General features: G+C 38.7%; 1 pseudogene; it reads left to right on the top strand.

The window, feature by feature from the left end:
• The first annotated feature begins 10,063 nt into the window (after nucleotides 1-10,063).
• On the top strand, nucleotides 10,064-11,106 carry LOC143664621 (phosphoglycerate kinase 1 pseudogene; annotated as a pseudogene).
• The last annotated feature ends 10,536 nt before the right edge of the window (nucleotides 11,107-21,642 follow it).

Here is a 21,642-nt window from a genome sequence, read left to right as displayed (position 1 = left end):
AGACCCATAGGGTCTAGCAATCAGTTGTACTTAGCCAAGCAGTGTCCAGTCCTTGTATTGTCCCTTCTTTCTTCCCTACCTCCCTCTCGCTCTGCTCTATTATCAAAATGTCTCTTTCCAACAAGCTGGCCCTGGACAAAAATGGGCATGAAGGGGAAGGGGGTCATTATGAGAGTAGACTTCAATGTTCCTATGAAGAACAACCAGATAACAAACAACCAAAGGATCAAAGCTGCTGTCCCAAGCATCCAGTACTGCTTGGACAATGGAATCAAGTCAGTTGTTCTTATGAGCCACCTGGGCTGGCTTGATGGTATCCCCATGCCTTACAAGTACTCCTTGGAGCCAGTTGGGAAAATAAATGTAACAAAGTAAGGTATCAGTGGCTGAGAGAGTTCAAATAGATTTGAGAGACTGTTCTGGAGGCTATTGTTATGCAGAACTCAGATCTCTGCTGTATAAGGATGTTCTGTTCTTGAAGAATTGTGTGGGTCCGGAAGTGGAGAAAGTTTGTGCTGACTTAGCTACTGGTTCTGCAATCCTACTGAAGAAACTCCACTTTCATGTGGAGGAAGAAGGGAAGAGAAAAGATGCTTCTGGCAACAGTGTTAAAGCAGATCCAGCCAAAACAGAAGCTTTCCGGGTTCACTTTCTAAGCTAAGGATATCTATATCAATGATGCTTTTGGGACTGCTCACTGAGCCCACAGCTCCATGGTGGGAGTGAATTTGGCACAGAAGGCTGGTGGTTTTTTTTTTTTTTTTAATTTTTTGTTGAGAAAAATCTTCACACACATACTTTCTATACATTGTGCACAGTCAATGCCTCATAATATCATTGCATAGTTATGTATTTATCACCATGATCTTTTTTAGAACATTTGCATCACTCCGGAAAAAGAAATAAAAAGAAAAAAGGAAAAATTCATACATACCATACATGTTATCCCTCCCTCTCATTGACCACTAGTGTTTCCATCTACCCAATTTATTTTACCCTTCCCACCCCCATTATTTCTTTATTTATTCTTATCTATGTTTTTAACTCATCTGTTCATACCTCGATATAAGCATTAGACACAAGGTTCTCACAATTACACAGTCACATTGTAAACGTCATATCTTTATACGATCATCTTCAAGAATCTAGGCTATTGGAACACAGCTCAACAGTTGCAGATACTTCCCTCTAACCATTCCAATACACCATAAACTAAAAAGGAGTATCCATAAAATGCATAAGAATAACCTCCAAGATAACCTCTTGACTCTGTTTGAAATCTCTCAGCCACTAAAACATTATTTTGTCTCATTTCTCTCTTCCCCCTTTTGGTAAAGAAGGCTTTCTCAATACTTTGATGCTGGGTCCTGGTTTATCTTAGGCTTTCTGTCTGTAGGAGAAAAATAAATTTGTAGAGTCTGTTCTGTTCAACGATGTTGCCATTGCATGACCTTGGTAAGAAACAGTTGAAATCTACACTCTAGCTGGGAGGACTGGCTATCCTCCCAGAAGGAGGTGTACTTTAATTAAGATATCTAGGTCCCAGGAAACTCCTCTCGGTCCCTAGCCAGTTCCCTGAGGACCCAGCTGGGCCTGGTCATGTAAGCTAATTGGAATTTGGCCACTATTATGTGAAGATATCATAAAAACTGCATGCAAGCAGTTATATATAGAGAGGAGAAACTTATGTAAGAAGAAGGAGAGAGAGAAGAATCTTATGAGAGAGGGAGAGCACCTCATCAGAATCTTATGTTCTGCTATGGATTTTAACTAAGGAGACTCTGAATGCTGTTTCCAAGATTGCTGTGGTATGCTTTATTTTAAAGACTCTTTTAATTACGATCTTTTAATTTTCTTTAATTAATTTCCTAATAAAATCTGTTTTTATATCACTGAAGACTGTGTTGTCCCCAAATCTGAACCTATAAATCAAGTGGCCACAAATGTTATGTTGCCTTTTGTGTGATACTGTCCCACATTGCCAGGGAGATTTACCCTCCTGGGAGACATGTTCCACATAGGAGGGAAGGCATGAGTTCATATGCTGAGTTGGCTTAGATAGAGAGGCCACATTTGAGCAACAAAAGAGGTTCTCTGGGGGTGACTCTTAGGCATAATTTTAAGTAGGCTTAGCCTATCCTTTGCAGGCATAGGGGCAAACCCCAAGATCAAGGTCTTGGCCTATTGATTTGGTTGTCCCCACTGTTTGTGAGAGTATTAGAACAAATGTGGACGTTGAACATTTTTTCCTTTCTCCCCATTCCCTCAAGGGGACTTTGCAAATACTTTATTCACTGCCCAAATTGCTCTGGGATTTATTGGGTCATCACACTAACCTGGACAAACCAATAAAATCTCACTTCCTTTTCAAGATTCCATGTACTTATGGTGTTTGTGCCAGTTTGAAACTGTGGTGGACCCCAGAAAAGCCATGTCCTTTAATCCTCATTCAATATTGCTGGGTGGAAGCATTTTAATTGTTTCCATGGAGATGTGACCCACCCAATTGTGGGTGGTAACTTTTGATTAGATGATTTTCATGGAGATATGTCTCCACCCATTGAAAGTGGAGTTGCTTACTGGAATCCTTTTAAAGAGGAAACATTTTGGAGAGAGTCCTTTTTGTAGAGCCACAAGAAAGCCAGCAGATGCCACCATGTTCGCCATGTGACTTCCAGCTGAGAGAGAAACATTGAACTTCATCAACCTTCTTGAACCAAGGTAACTTTCCCTGAATGCCTTAAATGGACATTTCTATAGACTTGTTTTAATTGGGACATTTTTCTCAGCCTTAAAACTGTAAACTAGCAACTTCTTAAATTCCCCCATTTAAAAGCCATTCCATTTCTGGTATATTGCATTCAGGCAGCTAGCAAACTAGAACAGTGTTCAACTAAACTGATCATAAAAGTTAAATTAGGAAATGCACTAACAATATATAAATTTTGCACCAAATAAGCATCTCACCCTTTAGTCTCACTCAGAAGTTGAGGTTTTAAATATGGATGATATCATCCTTTACCCAGTCTTCTAATATGCCTTATTCCTATCCATATCAGCTTCATTTATATCTCTAGTTGAAGTCTGATCCCCTTTTCAACTTTTTAAACAGTTCCTGCATAGGATACTGCTGACTTTCATAGCTTCAGAGCTCTAACTCTGAGTCTTAGGTGTCATTCCCAAAGATTCTTGGAAAGATCATGTTATATACAAACAAATTAGTATCTCAGAATTTAGAATTAACAGTTACACCTCATGAATATATGTGACTGCTGTAAGAGCTTACAATCTAGAATCTAGGACCCTTTCCAATAAGCCCAACCTGATAACCCATGCTCTCACTAAATTTTTATATTATAGTTAGATGATTGAGGCATGCTAATATTTGTCTTTTTCTCCTGATATTTCATTTAGCATAGAGCTTTTAAGGTTCATTCATCCAGTTGCATGCCTCACCACTTCATTCCATCTTCTGCCCCCTCAGTAGTCCATTGTATGTATAACACTATAGTTCCTCTTTCCATTCTTCAGTCCTTGTACCCTTGGGTCACCTCTATTCATTGTGGATCAGAAACACTGCCTCCGTAAACACTCTGCAAACATCCATTCATGTCTCAAAACTCAGTTCCTCCAGGTATGTACTGAGCAATGGGGTTTCAGGATCATATGGCAAACCCACCCCTAGGCTGGTGGTTTCTTTTTTTTTTTTTTGCAATAATAAACTAATTTTTGTTTTACTTTGAAATAATTTCAGGCTTACAGAAAAGTTGCAAAATTAGTACAAAATGTTTCGTATATCTTTGTATTATTAGTCAGCGTTCTCTAGAGAAACAGAACCCACAGGAGACATCTGTAAATGTGAGATTTATACAAATGTCTCACACAATCGTGGGGATACAAGTCCAAAATCTGTGGGGCAGGCCATGAGCTAACAGATCCGATGAAAGTCTTCCATGAACTCACCAGGAGACGCTGGCTGGCAGAAACAAAAAGAGAGATTCTCTCTTCTGAGTTCTCTTTAAAGGCCTTCGGGTGATTAGATTAAGTGTCACTCATAACAGAAGACACTTCCTTTAGCCAACTGCAGATGTAATCAGCTGTGGATGCAACCAATGTGTTCATGATTTAAGTCCATGAAATGTCCTCACAGCAACAGATAAGCCAGTGCTTACTTGACAAGCCAACCGGGCACCATCCACGTGGTCAAGTTGGCACAGGAACCTGACCATCACAATCTTTCACTCAGATTCCCCAAATGTTAGCATTGTACCATGTTTGCTTTTCATTCTCTCTCTCTCCCTCTCTCTTTCTCCATGAATGTGCACATGTAATTAATCTCTTTTCTATTCTATTTGAAAGTAAGTTGCAGATATGATGTCTGACTACTGCATCAGTAGTGTAAAGTTCCTAAAAAGAAAGACATTCCCTTACAGGGCCACAGTACAATGATCAAAATCAGAAAATTAACATTGATAATGCACTATTATCTAATCTATATATCTTATTCTAATTTTAAAATTTAATTTATTTTGTATTATCAAACCAAAACAACATACAACATGAACATTCTTAACATAAAAACATGCTGTGTATGGTGTACAATCAAGGGCTCACAATATCATCACATAGTAGTATATTCATCACCATGATCATTTTTTAGAATATTTACATCACTCCAGAAAAAGAACTAAAAACAAAAAAGAAAAGACTCACAGATAACATACCCCTTAGCCCTCCCTTTCATTGACCACTAGTATTCCATCTACTCAATAGATTTTAACCTTTGCTCTCCCTATTTTTTTAAACCCCTTTCCACTCCCTGTCATTGTTCACTAATATTAGAATCTACTCTATTTATTTTAACATTTATTTATTTTTAATCCATATTTTTTACTCATCTGTCAATATTGTAGTTAAAAGGAACATCACACACAAGGTTTTCACAATCACATAGTCACATTGCAAAACCTATATCATTATACATTGATCTTCAAGAAACATGGCTACTTAACACAGCTCTACAGTTCCAATCATTTACCTCTAGTCACTCTAATACACCTTAGACTAAAAAGGGGATATCTACAAAATGTATAAGAATAACCTCCAGGCTAACCTCTCGACTCTGAAATCTCTCAGCCATTGACACTTTTTTTTTTTCATTTCTCTCTTTCCCCTTTCAGTTGAGAAGGTTTTCCCAATCCCATGATGCTGAGTCCCAGCTCATTCCAGGATTTCTGTCCCATGTTCCCAGGGAGGTTTACACCCCTGGGAGTCATGCCCCACATAGAGGTGGGGGCAGTGAGTTCAGCTACTGTGTTGACTGAAAGAGAGGTATGCCACAGCTGAGCAACAGAAGAGGTTCTCTGGGATGACTCTTAGGCCTAATTTTAAGTAGGCATAGTCTATCCTTTGTGGGGATAAGTTTCATAGGAACAAACCCCAAGATTGAGGACTTGGTCTATTGCTTTGGTTGTCCCCACTGCTTACAAGAATATCAGGAATTCTCCAAATGGGGAAGTTGAATTTTTTTGCAAACACTTTTTTATTCACTGTTTAAATCACCCTGGGATTTATTGGGACATCCTTTTGGATAAACCTACAAAATCTCATGCCCTGTTCAAGGTTCCATGTACTTATGATGTTCAATTAAACTGTCCATATAAGTTATATTAGGAAATGCACTAGTGAAAATATAAATTTTGTACCAAATAAACATTTTTTGCTTTAGTCTCACACAGAAGTTGAAGTTTTAAAATATGAATGACCATCTATTTTCAACACCCTGCAATATTGACATTCCTTTGTTCCTCCTCATGCAAAAATATTTTTTAATTTGTACATTTAGTCATTATCATTGTACACTCTAGGCGTTCCTAGATTATACGATCTCAGTCTTTATCATCTATCTTTTCTTCTGATTTCATTTGTACCCCCAGCCCTCCTCCCTCTATCATTCTCACATTCAGAATCTGTATCCCTATTGCACAATCTGTATCCCTTCAGCTCCAATTACCCAAATTCTACCCTATTTCTATCTCTTGGTGGCCTATGTTCTTAACTGAAATTCTCCAAGTTCATTCATTAATGTCAGTTCATATCAGTGAGACCATACAGCATTTGTCCTTTTGTTTCTGGCTAATCTTACTCAGCATAATGTCCTCAAGGTCCATCGATGTTGCTACATGCTTCATGACTTTATTCTGTCTTACAGCTGTGTAATATTCCATCATATGTATAAAGCACAGCTTGTTTAGCCACTTCTCTTTTGATGGACATTTGGGCTGTTTCCATCTCTTGGCAATTGTACACAATACTGCTATAAACACGGGTATGCAAATGTCCATTTGTGTCCTTGCCCTCATGTTCTCTGAACAGATACCTAGCAATGGTGCTGCCAGATCATATGGCAATGTACTTTTCCAGATGAGGGAGAAACTCTGACTGTGTTTGCCATGTGCCTTTCCACTTGAGAGACAAATCCTGAACTTCATCAGCCTTCTTGAACCAAGGTATCTTTCCCTGGATACCTTAGATTGGACACTTCTAAAGGCTTGTTTTAATTGGGACATTTTCTCAGCCTTAGAACTGTAAACTAGTAATTTATTAAATTCTCCCTTTTAAAAAGCCATTCTGTTTCTGGTATATTGCATTCCAGCAGCAGCAAACTAGAACAGGGTCCATCAATCTTATTGATTTTCTCATAGAACCAACTTCTGGTTTTGTTGATTTTCTCAATTGTTTTCATGTTCTCAATTTCATTTATTTCTGCTCTATTCTTCATTATTTCTTTCCTTTTGCTTGCTTTGGGTTTAGTTTGCTGTTCTTTCTCTAGTTCTTCGAAGTGAACAGTTAATTCCTTGATTTTTGCTCTTTCTTCTCTTTTGATATAGGCATCTAGGGCAATAAATTTTCCTGTTAGCACTGCCTTTGCTACATCCCATAAATTTTGATATATTGTGTTTTCATTTTCGTTTACCTCAAGATATTTACTGATTTCTCTTGTAATTTCTTCCTTGACCCACTGGTTGTTTAAGAGTGTGTTGTTGAGCCTCCACATATTTGTGAATTTTCTGGCACTCTGCCTATTACTGATTTCTGACTGCCTTCCTTTATGATCTGAGAAAGTGTTTTGTATGATAGCAATCTTTTAAAATTTATTGAGACTTCCTTTGTGACCCAGCATATAGTCTATCCTTAAGAATGATCCATGAGCACTTGAGAAAAAGGTGTATCCTGCTGTTGTAGGGTATAATGTTCTATAAATGTCTGTTAAGTCTAACTCATTTATTGTATTATTCAGATTCTCTGTTTCTTCATTGATCCTCTGTCTAGATGTTCTGTCCACTGATGAGAGTGGGTAATTGAAGTCTCCAACTATTATAAAGATGTGTTTATTTCTCTTTTCATTGTTTTCAGTGTTTGCTTCATATATTTTGGAGCACACTGGCTCAGTGCATAAATATTTATGATTGTTATGTCTTCTTGTTGAATTGTTCCTTTATTAATACATAGTGTCCTTCTTTGTCTCTTTCAACTGTTTTGCATTGGAGGTCTAATTTGTTGGATATTAGTATAGCTACTCCTGCTCTTTTCTGATTGTTGTTTGCATAAAATATCTTTTCCCAACCTTTCAATTTCAAGCTGTGTTTATCCTTGGGTCTAAGATGTGTTTCCTGTAGACAGCATATAAATGGGTCTTGTTTTTTAATCCATTCTGCCAGTCTATGTCTTTTGGTCTGGGAGTTTAATCCATTAATGCTTAGTGTTATCACTGAAAGGGCAGTACTTTCTTCTATCATTTTGCCTTTTGGATGTTATATGTCATATCTAATTTTCCTTCTTTTTACCTTTACTGATAGTCTTCATTTCTACATTCTTCTCCACACCTCTCTCTGCTGTCTTTTTTCTATCTGTCTCTTGGTCCCTTTAGTATTTCTTGCAGAGCCAGTCTTTTAGTCACAGATTCTTTCAGTGATTTTTCTTTTGTCTGAAAATGTTTTAATTTCTCCCTCATTTTTGAAGGACTGTTTTGCCTGAAATAGAATTATTGGTTGGCAGTTTTTCTCTTTTAGTATCTTAAATATATCATACCACTGTCTTCTTGCTTGTGTGGTTTCTGCTGAGAAAATCTATGCATAGTCTTATTGGGCTTCCCTTGTATGTGATGGATTGTTTTTCTCTTGCTGCTCTCAAGATGCTCTCTTTCTCTTTGATATCTGACATTCTGATTAGTAAGTGTCTTGGAGTATGTCTATTTGGATCTATTCTGTTTGGGGTATGCTGCACTTCTTGGACCCATAATTTTAAGTCTTTCATAAGAGTTGGAAAATTTTCAGTGATAATTTCCTCCATTAGTTTTTCTCCTCCATTTCCCTTCTCTTCTTCTGGGACACCCACAACACGTATATTCATGCATTTCATGTTGTCATTCAATTCCCTGAGTTCCTGCTCATATTTTTCAATTCTGTTCCCTATACTTTCTTTTGCTTGTCTGATTGCAGATGTCCCATTCTCCAGTTCACTGATCCCGTCTTCTGCCTCTTGAAATCTAAACATTGTAGATTTCCACTGTTTTTTTTTTAAAATCTGTTCTACTGTGCCTTTCATTCCTATAAGTTCTATAATTTTTTTCAGACTTTCAATTTCTTCTTTTTGTTCATCCCTTGCCTTCTTGATATCCTTCCTCAATTCATTGATTTGATTTTTGATGCAGTTTTCCACGTCTGTTTAAACATCCTGAATTAATTGTTTCAACTCCTGCATCTCATTTACATTTTTGGTTTGTACCTTTGACTGGGCCTTATCTTCAATTTTCCTAGTATAATTTATTATTTTTTGCTGGTGTCTAGACCTTTAATTTCCTTAATCAGTTTATTCTGGAGATTGTTTTCATTTTTTTACCTAGGACTTTCTTGCTGGATGACTTTGTTCTTTGACATTCAATTCAGTTTATTCTAGACCTCTAGCTTAGGTTTTGTTTAATAGATCAGAATTTTTCAGCTCTTGTTTTCCTGTTTCTTGCCCTGCCTGTGTGGTGCCTTTTTGTTTTCCTTACGAGGGTCTACTTAGGTATTATAGAATGCAGTTAGATTTTCCCAGACTAGACTGGCCTTCTCTCAAGAGGAAAGAGTTACCTGCCTCAGTTTTCCCTGAGGGTGAGACCTAGCAGGTTGAGAGACTTTCCTATGAAGCCTCTAGACTCTGTGTTTTTCCTTTGCTGCCTGGTATGTGGTGCTTGTCTCTCTGCAGGTCCCACCAGCATTAAGTGATGTGGTACATTTAACTGCAGCAGACTGTTCCTGCTGGGGGCATCATTTAGACAGAGGAGAGGTTGTAGTCCAGCTTTAATTTCTTCAGTTTTCCAAACCCTGGGGTCTGAATTCCTTTAGGGAGGGATTCCACCTGAGCCGGGCCACACCTGGGTAAGGCACAGCCCCAGGGAGCTGCCCCCTCTCACCTAACCAGCCTCTTTGTCTCTCAGACAAGCTTAATTCTGCCTTTGTCTTGGGCAGTTGGAACCTGAGAAGCCTTGCAGTTGTATGCGAAGAGGAGTCAAGCTGTAGAAACACAGCCATAAAAAGGAAAAGAAAAAAAAGTCCTGCTTCTCAGAGCAGGACTCCCATTCCTTGGGTTTGCCAATCAGGAGCTTAAGTTGGTACTTTGCTCTATGTATCTCCAGGTCCTATGTGCCCCCACCTTTCCTTCAGGGCCCAGACCTTTTCAAGTATTCTGTGCTGTCAAATCTGAAAAAAAAAAACTTTTTTTTTCCTTTTTCCTTTCAGCCCTACCCCTTCTGCACCAGGGCAAACACCAGCAACTTCAGCTTTTACTTGAGGTTCAGCAAAGCTGGAGGTCTGTTTTTAGTAGCCAGAGTTTGTTAATTAATTTTACAATTGGAGCTTGGTTGAGCTCAGTCCCTTGCTGTTAGCAAAGTCTCTTTCCTTTCCCCTCTGGGAAGCAGCCTGTTGGGGAGGGGTGTCGACCACCGTGGCTTAGGGGACTTATGGTTCTGGGTGAGATTGCAGCTGGTCCAGCTGGTCCAGGCTGGGGTATGCTGTGTGTCCAGTCACTGATGTGGCCCCAGCAGTTGTTCTGTACTGTTCCTGGCTATTTATTAGGTGCTCTAAATTCCACACCTCACTAAGCCACCACCTTGAACCTTAAGTCTTATTCTAATTTTTCAGGCTGATGGTTTCTTGATGAAGAAGGAGCTGAATTACTTTGCCAAGGCCTCGGAGAGTCCATAGCTACCATTCTTGACATCCTGGGCGGAGCTAAAGTGCAGACAAGATTCACCTGAGCAATCATATGGTGAACAAAGTTAACGAGATGATTACTGGTGGTGGAATAGCTTTTACTTTCCTCAATGTGCTCAACCACATGGAAATTGGCACTTCCCTCTTTGATGAAGAGGGAGCCAAGACTGCCAAAGAGCTAACGTCCAAAACTGAGAAGAATATTGTGACTTGCCTGTTGACTTTGTCACTGCTGACAAGTTAGATGAGAATGCCAAGACTGGCCAAGTGACTGTGGCCTCTGGCATACCTGCTGGCTGGATGGGCTTGCTCTCTGGTCCTGAGAGCAGCAAGAAGTATGCTGAGGCTGTCACATGGGCTGAGCAGATTATGTAGACTGGACCTGTGGAAGTATGTGAATAGGAAGATTTTGCTTGAGAAACCAAAAACTCCATGGGCAAGGTGTAAAAGCTAATTCCTGGGAATGGTCTGCATCACCATCAGAGGTGGTGGAGACACTGCCACTTTCTACACCAAATGGAACACAGAAGATGAAGTCAGCCAAGTCAGCACTGGGGGTGGTGCCAGGCTAGAGCTCCTGGAGAGAAAAGTCCTTCCTGGGGTGGATGCTCTCAGCAGTGTTTAGTGATTTCCTGCCTTTTGATTCTTGTGCATATCCTCTAAGTCAATTTAGTATTTTCTACTTTGCCACTTGGCATTAGCTAACATTTCCCCCCACATTAAGATTCAGCATGAGGCCAAGAAACATTGCAAGAGGAACTCTTAAACAGCTGCACAGCATCTCAGCATATCTTTACTGCACCCTGGGTTTTGCCTACATTCTTCACAACCCCATTTGAATTTAGCAACTAAACCATTGTAGATTTCTAGAGTGTGTGTATTTATATTTCGTGTGCTAAAAGAGAGTTATGTTCATCTATTCTTTTTTTGCAGTAGCTTTGTCACTGATTAGCTTTGATTGATTCTGATTAGCTTTGTCACTGTTTCACTACTCTGCATGGAAACAAGATAAAATTCCAGTTGCAGGTAGGAAAGGGAACAAAGTTGATAATCTATAAATAGAAAATAAAAGTATCCATTTAAAAAAGAGATATCTACATAATGCATAAGAATAACCTCCAGGGTAACCTCTCAACTCTGAAATCTCTCAGTCACTGAAACTTTATTTTGTCTCATTTCCCTGCCAATACGTTTTAAGTACCTCCTCAACATACTCTGGCATGTATCTAGGTATTACATTAATCTATACAGAATTACAAGAGCAGACCATTTTTAATAAAAAGTTTTACATAGTTCATATTTAAGCTAAGTTTATATACCAATAAGTAAAAATAGCATAAGTTCATGAAAATCATTAAATATTGCAGGAAACCTGCTTTACCTCATTATGTATTATAAGCAAAACAGTTCTTTTGCATTAAAGGATATTCTGCTAGACTTAGAGGCTTAAGTATGTTGAAATCATCAATATTTAACTTGAATTTGAGAGAATATAAATTTTGATTAGTATTAAATTCATTAGAGCCTTGATGTTTTAGAAGAAAAGTAACTTTTACTTGTTTCCTATATGATTTATGTCTGCTACAGTTGACTGGATACATTCTGAATCAGAGAAGTTTTACCATACTATCACTTCAGGACATCTGGGAAGATGGCAGAGTAGGTTGGGCTGATTTCACCCAAGCTTCATGGGACAAGAATAGGGTAAAAAAAAAAATGGTAATAAATAAATAAACCACCAGGACTGCTGTTGAAATGGACAGACTGTGGCAGAGAATGAGAAGTGAATGTCCTCAACCATGAGCCCACCAGAGGCAGGCCGTGCATGGGAAGGGGCTGAGAGAGTAGCATCTCCTGTGCTCCAGCCAGCTCTCACTGCAGGCTTGGGAGGTCTTCCCTTGTGGCCCCAAGGCCAGGAGTTCCCATGGGGAGCCTGAAGAGTGGTGGACTTGCTTCCCCTGTGCAGGGGGACCACTGGGTCAGTGCTCGGAGCCTGCTCCCCACCCCCGAGGCAGGCTGCCATGAGCACCTGTGTGGTAGTTAGGTTGAGTTGTCAACTTGGCCAGGTGAAGACACCTAGTTCTGTTGCTGTGGCCATGAGCCAATGGTACATGAACCTCATCTGTTGCTCATTACATATGCCATTGGCTAGGAGGTGTGCCTGCTGCAATGAATGACTTTTGACTTAATTGGCTGGTGCTTAAATGAGAGAGCACAACGTAACATAGCCCAAGCAGCTCGGCATGCCTTATCTCAGCATTCACAGCTCAGCCCAGGCCTTTGGAGATGCAAAAAGGAGTCACCCTGGGAAAGTTGTTGGAACCCAAGGGCCTGAAGAGAAGGCCAGCAGAGACTATCCTGTGCCTTCCCACATAAGAAAGAGCATCAGCTGAAAGTTAGCTGCCTTTCCTCTGAAGAATTAACAAAATAAATCCCCTTTTATTAAAAGCCAATCCGTCTCTGCTGTGTCGCATTCCAGCAGCTAACAAACTAGAACAACCTGGCTTTAGCAGAGACTGGGAGGGTCCACCCTAGGGAGGAGGGAGGAACATGGAGTGGTGCTGACCTGATGGTCAGTCAGTGAGGTTGCCTTGTGGGGACCCAGTCCCACTCCCCTTTACCCACAGAGATCTGGGGATCTCAGGCATGCATAGATGGAGAGGTGAGGCTGAGGATGCTGTCTGAGACACATGCTACCATCTTTTTTTTTCTGGTGCATGGGCTGGGAGTCAAATCAAAATCTCCCACATGACAGGAAAGCTTTCTACTGCTGAACCACCTGTGTACCCTTTTCTGCTTAATTTTTAACAAATCATCAAGTATTTTATTTGTTTTTTTGGTGCATGGGCCAGGAATCAGACCTGGGTCTCCTGTGTGACAGGCAGGTGTTCTGCTGTTGAGCCACCCTTGTATCTTTTCTACCTACCTTTTTTTTTTTTTTTTATTTTTTTTTTTTGAGAGAGGGAGGAAGGGAAGGAAAGACAGAGAGAAGGAAGGAAGGATGGAAGGAAGGAAGGGAAACATTTTTAAACATTTTCTTGTTTTATTGTATTTTGTTTGTTCGTTTGTTTTTTACATGGGCTGGGGCCGGGAATCGAACCGAGGTCCTCCGGCATGGCAGGCAAGCACTTTGCCCGCTGAGCCACCGCGGCCCGCCCTCTACCTACCTTTTAATAGACTTCCAGATAGAATTGCACCCCACCAAAACTTACGCACTTGGTTTGTCAGTAATTCTCTGGCAAACTGGGACTTGGTTTCAGAGGAATTATTGTCAAATCAACTGCAAAAGGGGACCTTCAGCACAAACCCAAGTAAACACCTAATCTGGATCCAACAGAAAATAAGAAAGCATGTGAAGATCCAGGCAGAAATGGCCCAGCTAAATGACCAAATGAAAACACTGGAGGGGACACAGAATATGGAACTACTACTCAAGGATATTTATAAAGAAATAAAGTATATCAAGAAGACACTAGAAGAGTCTAAAGAAGATTTCAAAAGATTAAATAGAAAAATAGAAGATCTCACAGAGATGAAAAATTCTGTAGAACAAATGAAAAAATATACCAAAGAGCTGACAGAAACACAAACATTTCAAAATGCAGAAAGCCTAGGGCCACAGCGGCTCAGCAGGCAAGAACGCTCGCCCACCATGCCAGAGGACCCAGGTTCGTTTCCTGGTGCCTGCCCATGTTAAAAAAAAAAAAATGCAGAAAGCCTAAGAGATGTCAGGAGCTGAGAGAGCTGACAGAAGCTATACAGGAACCAGAGCCCAGCAGACGTCACCATGGGCCTTCCCGTGAGATGGTAAGCAAGCCAGAAGCCAGAAGGATCCACAGGGGCTGAGAGAGCCATTTGAAACCAGAAGGCCAGAGAGAATGCAGATGCCAGCCACATGCCTTTCCAAGAGACAAATATCAGCATTTTCTGACTTAAGTTGTCTTTCTCTGGATACCTTAGTTAGAATATTTTTATGGCCTTAGAATTCCAAACTCATAACTTAATAAATCCCTTTTATAAAAGCCAATTTATATATATATAAATTGTGTGTGTGTGTATACACATATACACAAGAAGCACACAACAGCACATTTGAAGAGACAGAAGAAAGAATGTGTGAACTCGAAGGCAGAACAATTGAACACAAGTGCACAAAAGAACAAATGGCAAGAAAGAAGGGAAAAATGGAACTGGATCTCAGGGAAATGATACAGAAGAAAAGGTGCAAAAATATAAGAATGATTGGTGTCCCAGAAGGAAAAGAGTAGAGTAAAAGGGCTGGGGAGGTTAATTGAAGAGATAATCGGAGAAAATTTCCAAACCCTTAAAAAAAGATATAAATATGCAAACCCAAAACAACTAATGAGCCCCAAATAGAATAAATTCAAATAGGTCTACTCCAAGACACATACTACTCAGACTGTCAAATGTTGACACGAAAGCAGAAATTCATGAAAGCTGCACAAGAAAAGCAATCTATAACATACAAGAGAAAATATACCACATAAGACTGAGTTCAGACTACTCAACAGGCAGTATAGAGGCAAGAAGGCAGTGGTATGATATATTTAAGATGCTGAAAGAGAAAGGCTTCCAGCCAAGAACGAGGGAGAGATTAAAATCTTCAAAGACAAACAAACACTGAGAGAACTAGTCAACAAGAGACTTGCCCAACAAGAAATACCAAAGGGAATTCTGCCAGTGGGGTGGGGGGGGGGGAACGGCAGGAGATGGTAGACTGGAGGAGGGCACAGAATTGAAGAGTACCAGTAAGGGTCATTCGAAGGATAAAAAGAGAGAGGGAAAAGCATTTATAAACCTGACAGATAAAAACTAATGGAAAAGATGGTAGATTCAAGAACAGCTTTTACAGAAAGAACTTTGAACATTAATGGACTAAATTCACCAATTAAAAGATACAGATTGGCAGAATGGATTAAAAAATATGATCTATCTATATGCTTTTTACAAGAGATGCATCTTAGACCCAAGGACACAAAGAGATTGAAAGTGAAAGGATGCAAAAAGATGTTATATGCAAACTATAATCAAAAGAAAGCAGGAGTAGCTGTACTAACATCAGATAAAATAGACTTTAAATGTAAAGATGCCATAAGAGACAAAGAAGGACACTACATATTAATAAAAGGAAAATTCATCGAGAAGACATAATAATCACAAACATTTACACTCCCAATCAAGGAGTTCCAAAGTATACGAGGCATACATCAGTAAAACTGAAGGGAGCTATAAATGTTTCAACAACAATAGTAGGAGATTTCAATATACCACTCTCTTCTATAGATAGAACAACCAGACAGAGGACCAACAAGGAAACAGAGAATTTAAACAATGTGATAAATGAATTAGACTTAATAGACATACATAGATTGTAACAACCTAAACACCAGGATATGCTTTTTTCTCCAGTGCTCATAGAATGTTCTCTAGGATAGATCATATGCTGAGATACAAAACAGGCCTTTATAAATTTAAACAGATTGAAATTATTCAAAGTACTTTCTCTGACCACAACAGAATGAAGTTGGAAATTAATAACCACCAAAACTCTGAACATTCACAAATATATGGAGATTAAACAACACACTCTTAAATTTTTTTTTTACTTTTTTATCATAAAAAATAATGTATATACAAAAAAAAATAAATTTCAAAGCACACCACAAGATTTCGTTATGGAACAGATTTCAGAGTTTGGTATGGGTTACAGGTCTACAATTTTAGTTGTTTCTTCAGGCTGGTCTAAGACACTGGAGACTGAAAGAAATATCGATATACTGATTTAGCAGTCATACTCATTTGTTAAATCCTATCTACTCTGTTATAACTCCATTTTCTCCTTTGATCATTTTCCCAGTCTTTAGGAGTATTTGGCTATGCTCATTCTAGCTTTTTCATGTTGGGAAGGTCTGTCAATAATATGGGATAGGGGAGTGGAACTAATTGGATGTTCTTGGAGAGGCTGGTCACTCTGAGTTTCAGGACTCATCTGGCCTAGGAACCCCTCTGGAGGTTGTAGGATTCTGGAAAGTAATTATAGGGCATTAAATATTTGTCAGCTCTCAGATGGAGCCCTAGTGCACTTTAGGGTTGACAGAAATGTTTTTGGTTGTGGTTTGGCAAACCTGATAACTAGCAATATCTAGCTGAAATTTGCGTAAGAGTAGCCTCCAGAGTAGTCTCTGGACTCTGAGCTCTCTCAGCCACTGATACCTTATTTCTTGCAATTCTTTTCCTTGTTGTGGTTAGGAAGGCATTGTCAATCCCACAGTGACACAGGGGTTTCCCTGTTGTAAAGTTTAGTAGTTCCACATTTTTTTTCTCCCATCCCTCAAGGGACTTTGCTGATATTTTTAATTATCTGTGCAACATACATACTCTGGATGTAGCCAGGCATTACCTTGAGCTGTACAGAATTACAAGCCCTCATTCCCATTCTAGGCTCCCTGCGTTTGGGTTGCTTAAACGATCTATCAAAAAAAAATCTATCCAGACTGTTTGAGTCAGATTATGTGCTACAGAAAATTTAGGTTTTAGACAAAATAAAACTCTCTTCCTTTGGTCTCATAGAGTAGTTGCTGTTCTAAAATACAGTAATGTCCTCCTTACCCCTATATTCTGATTTACCTTAGTCCTGACCCAATTGGCTTTATTCTTATCTCTATTTTAAGCCTGATCTCTTTTTCAAATTTCTTTAACAGTTGTTGTATGTGGCAATGCTCACCTTCAGAACTGCAGAACTCCTACTCTGAGCTTTAGGTGACACACAGGTACCCAAAGTTCCAGGGAAATACCAGGTGACACATGCATATCACAGTTTCTCAAAATCCAGAAATAACAATTACAGCTCTGGACTAAATGTGACTGCTATAACAGCTTACAATCTAGCCTCCAATTTTCTTAAAAGTGTTTTCTAAATGAGGCCGTACGATATTTGCTCTTTTGTGTCTGGCTTGTTTTGCATCACATAATGACCCACAGGTTCATTCACAATGTTTCACGCCTCATAACTTTGTTCCTTCCTGTAGCAGCACAATATTTGATTATTTGTATGTACCACAGTTAGCCATTCTACTTCTCAGTCAGTGTATCCTTCAGCCATCTCCATCCATTGGACATCATGTATAATGTCCAAAGTCAATAGTCCATGTCTCACATTATCCTTGCTTAGTGGTATAATCATCAATACTCTCAATTTTAGACATTTTTCACTGCTTCCAAGAGAAAAATAACTAATAAACACACCTCTGAACCTCCCTGTAACTCTTGTTCTTCTCCACACCTCCATTATTCACACACACACACACACACACACACACACACACACACACACACACACCCCGGTATTGCTTTGGTACTGTTGATGTCTTCCTGTTAAATATAGCCCATAGCATGCAATCATAGTTTCCCCCCATACCCTAATATTAAAAACTCTTTGTATAAGATTCATAACTTTGAAGTGGTTCGTGCAAGAACTTGTTTATATTTGTCGTGATAATCAGTGGGATACATGGATCTGTACAACCTCTTTCAATCATGTTCACCTTCAGTATGACAATACTACTTATAGTACTACTAATGAACTACCATCACTTCTAGCCATTCCCTTACATTTAAGTTCAACCTCCTCAGCTAACTGTTTACCCATCTCTAGCTTCCATGTATCTCTAGGTGCCCTATATTCTGCATTATAAGCTATTGAGTTTACCTTTACCGAGTTCATAAAAGCGAAATCATATATCTATCCTTTTGTGTCTGGCTTATTTCATTCAGCATTATATCCTGTAGGTTCATCCATCTTGTCATGTGCTTCCATCTTACTGCTGCATAGTATTCCATTGCATGTATGTACCACATTTTGCTTGCCCACTCATCTGTTGATGAGCATTTAGATTGTTTCCATCTTTTGGCAATTGTGAATAATTCTGCTATGAGCATTGGTGTGCAAATGTCTGTTTGTGTTGCTACTTTTAGCTCTTCTGGGTATATACTGAGTACTAGTATGGCCAGGTCATAGGGCAACTCGATATTTGGTTTTCTAAGGAATCCCCAAAATGTCTTCCTTAGCCACTGTACCATTATACATTCCCACCAGTAGTGCATAAGTGTCCCAATTTCTCCACATCCTCTCTAACATTTATAGTTTCCTGTTTGTTTAATGGCAGCCATTCTTTTATAGGTATGAGGTGGTATCTCATTGGAGTCTTGATCTGCATTTCCCTTATTGCTAATGAAAATGAGCATCTCTTCATGTGCTTTTGAGTCATCCATATTTGCTCTTCAGGAAAATGCCTATTCATATCTCTAGCCCATTTTATAATTGGGTTGTTTGTTCTTTTGTTGTTGAGTTGTATGATTAATTTAGGTATACAGGATATCAAATCTTTATCCAATATGTGATTCCCAAATGTTTTCTCCCACTGAGTCGACTGCTTTTTCACTTTTTTGTCAAAGTCTTTTGAGGAACGAAAGCATTTGATTTTGAGGAGCTCCCATTTATCTATTTTTTCTTTTGTTGTTTGTGCTTTGGGTGTAAAGTTCCCTCCTATTAGTAGGTCTTGAAGATGTTTCCTTATATTTTCTTCTAGGAGCTTTATGGTACTGGTTCTTTTTTCTCATTCTTTATTTTTTCTTGGTTCTTATATTTATTGGTATTGGTTCTTATATTTAACATCTTCAATGCACTCTGAGTTATTTTTTGTATTGGGTGTAAGGTAAGGGTCCTCTTTCATTCTTCTGGCTGTTGAATCCGAGTTCTCCCATGGCCATTTATTGAAAAGACTATTTTGCCCCAGATCAGTGTATTTGGGGTCTTGTTGCAGATCAGTTGACCACAGGTTTGGTGGCCTATTTCCACATTCATTTCAATTCCATTGGTTAATTCTTCCATCTTCGTAAACACACTCTTAAATATTCAGTGGTCTTTTTGGTTTGCTAAAGCTGCCAGAATGCACTATATCAGAATCGGAAGTGCTTTGAAAAGCAGAATTTTTGAAGGTGCAAGTTTATAGTTCTAAGGCCATAAAATTATCCAAATTAAGGGAAAAGATACCTTAATTTGAGAAAAGCTAATGGATCTGGAACACCTCTGTCATCTGGGAAGGCATGCGGCTGATGTCTGTGGTCCTTTGGCTGTTCCCTGGAAGTGTTTTTATTTCCCTGCATCTCCAAACATAACTTTCTTTGTGGGCTCTGACAACTCTTTTCCAAAATGCTTCCCTCTGAAAGGTCTCCAGTAAGCAACCCTACCTTGAATAGGTTGAGCCACATCTCCATGGAAACCACATAATCAGAAGGTCCCACCATAAACAATATGGAATCAGGATTAAAGAACATGGGTTTTCTGAGGTACGCAACAGTTTCAAACTGGCACAGTAATCAAAGAAGAAATTGTTAGAGAAATCACTAAATATCTCAAGATGAATGAAAAGGACAATACAACATATCAGACATTTTGAGATGTGGAAATGGCAGTGCTGAGAGGGAAATTTATTGCCCTAAATGCCCATATTTAAACAGAAGAAAGAAAAGGGGGGAAAAGAAGTATAACTAATAAGGGATCAGTGGCTGAGAGAGTTAAAATAGAGTCGAAAGGCTACTCTGGAGGTCACTCTCACACAAGCTTCAATTAGACATTGCTACCTATTATTACTTGCCAACCCCCAACCAAAACCATTCCTGCCAATCCTAAAGATACTTATGGCATTATATAAGATTCTACAAACGTGCCATGCACTAGGATAACTTACCAGAAACCGATAACCTCCAGGTGGATCCCTGGACCAGATAAGTCCTGAAATGCAGAAGGTCCAGCCCTTCCGAAACATCAGCCAGTTCCATCCCCCATCCCATATTATCAATAGCTCCATCCAAGATGAAAAAGTTAGAATGGGCATAGCCCCAATACACCTAAAGAGTGGGAGAATGATCAAAGTTGAGGGTGAAATTATACAGAGAAGTTCGGGTTTAACAAATGAGTTTGCATGCTGAATCATAATGCTGACATTTATTTTAGCCTCCAATACCTTAAAGCAGCTAGAAATAAAAACCTAAAATTGTGGAATTGTATCCTATACCAAATTCTGAAATCTGTTCTACATCTAATTGTTGTGATGTACTTTGAAATTTATTGCTTTTATGTATATATGTTATTTAAAGAAAAGAGGAGTACAACAGAGAAGATAGGATTTAACAAATGAGTATTACTGGTGAATTATTATATTGATAGTTCTGTTAGTCTCCATTGTCTTGGAGCAGCTAGAAATAAAAACAAAAAATTGTGGAACTGTAACCCACACCAAACTTTAAAATCTGTTCTATAACTACTTGTTAAAATGTACTTAGAAATTTATTGCTTTTTTATATATATGTTATATTTCACAATAAAAAATGTTTAAAGAAAAGAAGAAGAAAGAACAAAAATCAAGGACTTAAATGCTCATCTGGAGAAATTAGAGAAAGAACAACTAACCTGAAAACAAACAGATGCAGAGAAATAGCATAGATTAAAGCAGAAATAAATGAAATGGAGACCAAATAAAAAGAAGCAATCAACAAAACCAAAAGTTGGTTCCTTAAGAAAATCAATAAAGTTGATGGACCCGGTGATGATTAGGTTCTGGTGATGATGCCCAGTTATCTTGTCAGCAAGCACTGGCCTGACCATTGCTGCAAGGATATTTTGTGACTGGTTGATAAACCAGAAGGCTGGTGTATGAAATCATCAGTCAGCTGAATGCATCTGTGGCTGATTATGTCTGAAATCAACTAAGGCATGTCTCCTACCGATAAAATAATCCAATCAGTTAAAGACTTTTAAGGAGGAGAGAGACCTTTTAACTGCTTCTTCGCCACTGAACCTCTTCTGTGGAGTTTGTACAGACCCTTCATTGGAGCTGCCAGCTTCACAGCCTGCTCTACAGATTTTGGACTCTTTCATTCCCATAATTGTATGAGACACCTATAATTATCATATTTACAGATATTTCCTGTTGGTTCTTGTTCTAGTTTGCTAGCTGCCAAAATGCAACACACCAGAGATGGATTGGCTTTTTTTTTTCTTCTTTTTTTAGCAATTGAAAGAGTTTTAGTTTTATTCTAAATGCAATACAAAGTCTCTGGAGAGTTTTTTTTTCAGCATTTTTTAAAAAACTTTTTTATTAATTAAAAAAATTAACAAACAAAACGTTAAGATATCATTCCATTCTACATATACAATCAGTAATTCTTAATATCATCACATAGTTGCATATTCATCATTTCTTAGTACATTTGCATCGATTTAGAAAAAGAAATAAAAAGACAACAGGAAAAGAAATAAAATGATAATAGAGAAAGAAATGATTGCACATACCATACCCCTTAC

This window comes from Tamandua tetradactyla, chromosome 20 (assembly GCF_023851605.1).
Source record: "Tamandua tetradactyla isolate mTamTet1 chromosome 20, mTamTet1.pri, whole genome shotgun sequence".
Lineage (NCBI taxonomy): Eukaryota > Metazoa > Chordata > Mammalia > Pilosa > Myrmecophagidae > Tamandua > Tamandua tetradactyla.
This window is presented reverse-complemented; position numbering and strand designations above follow the sequence as displayed.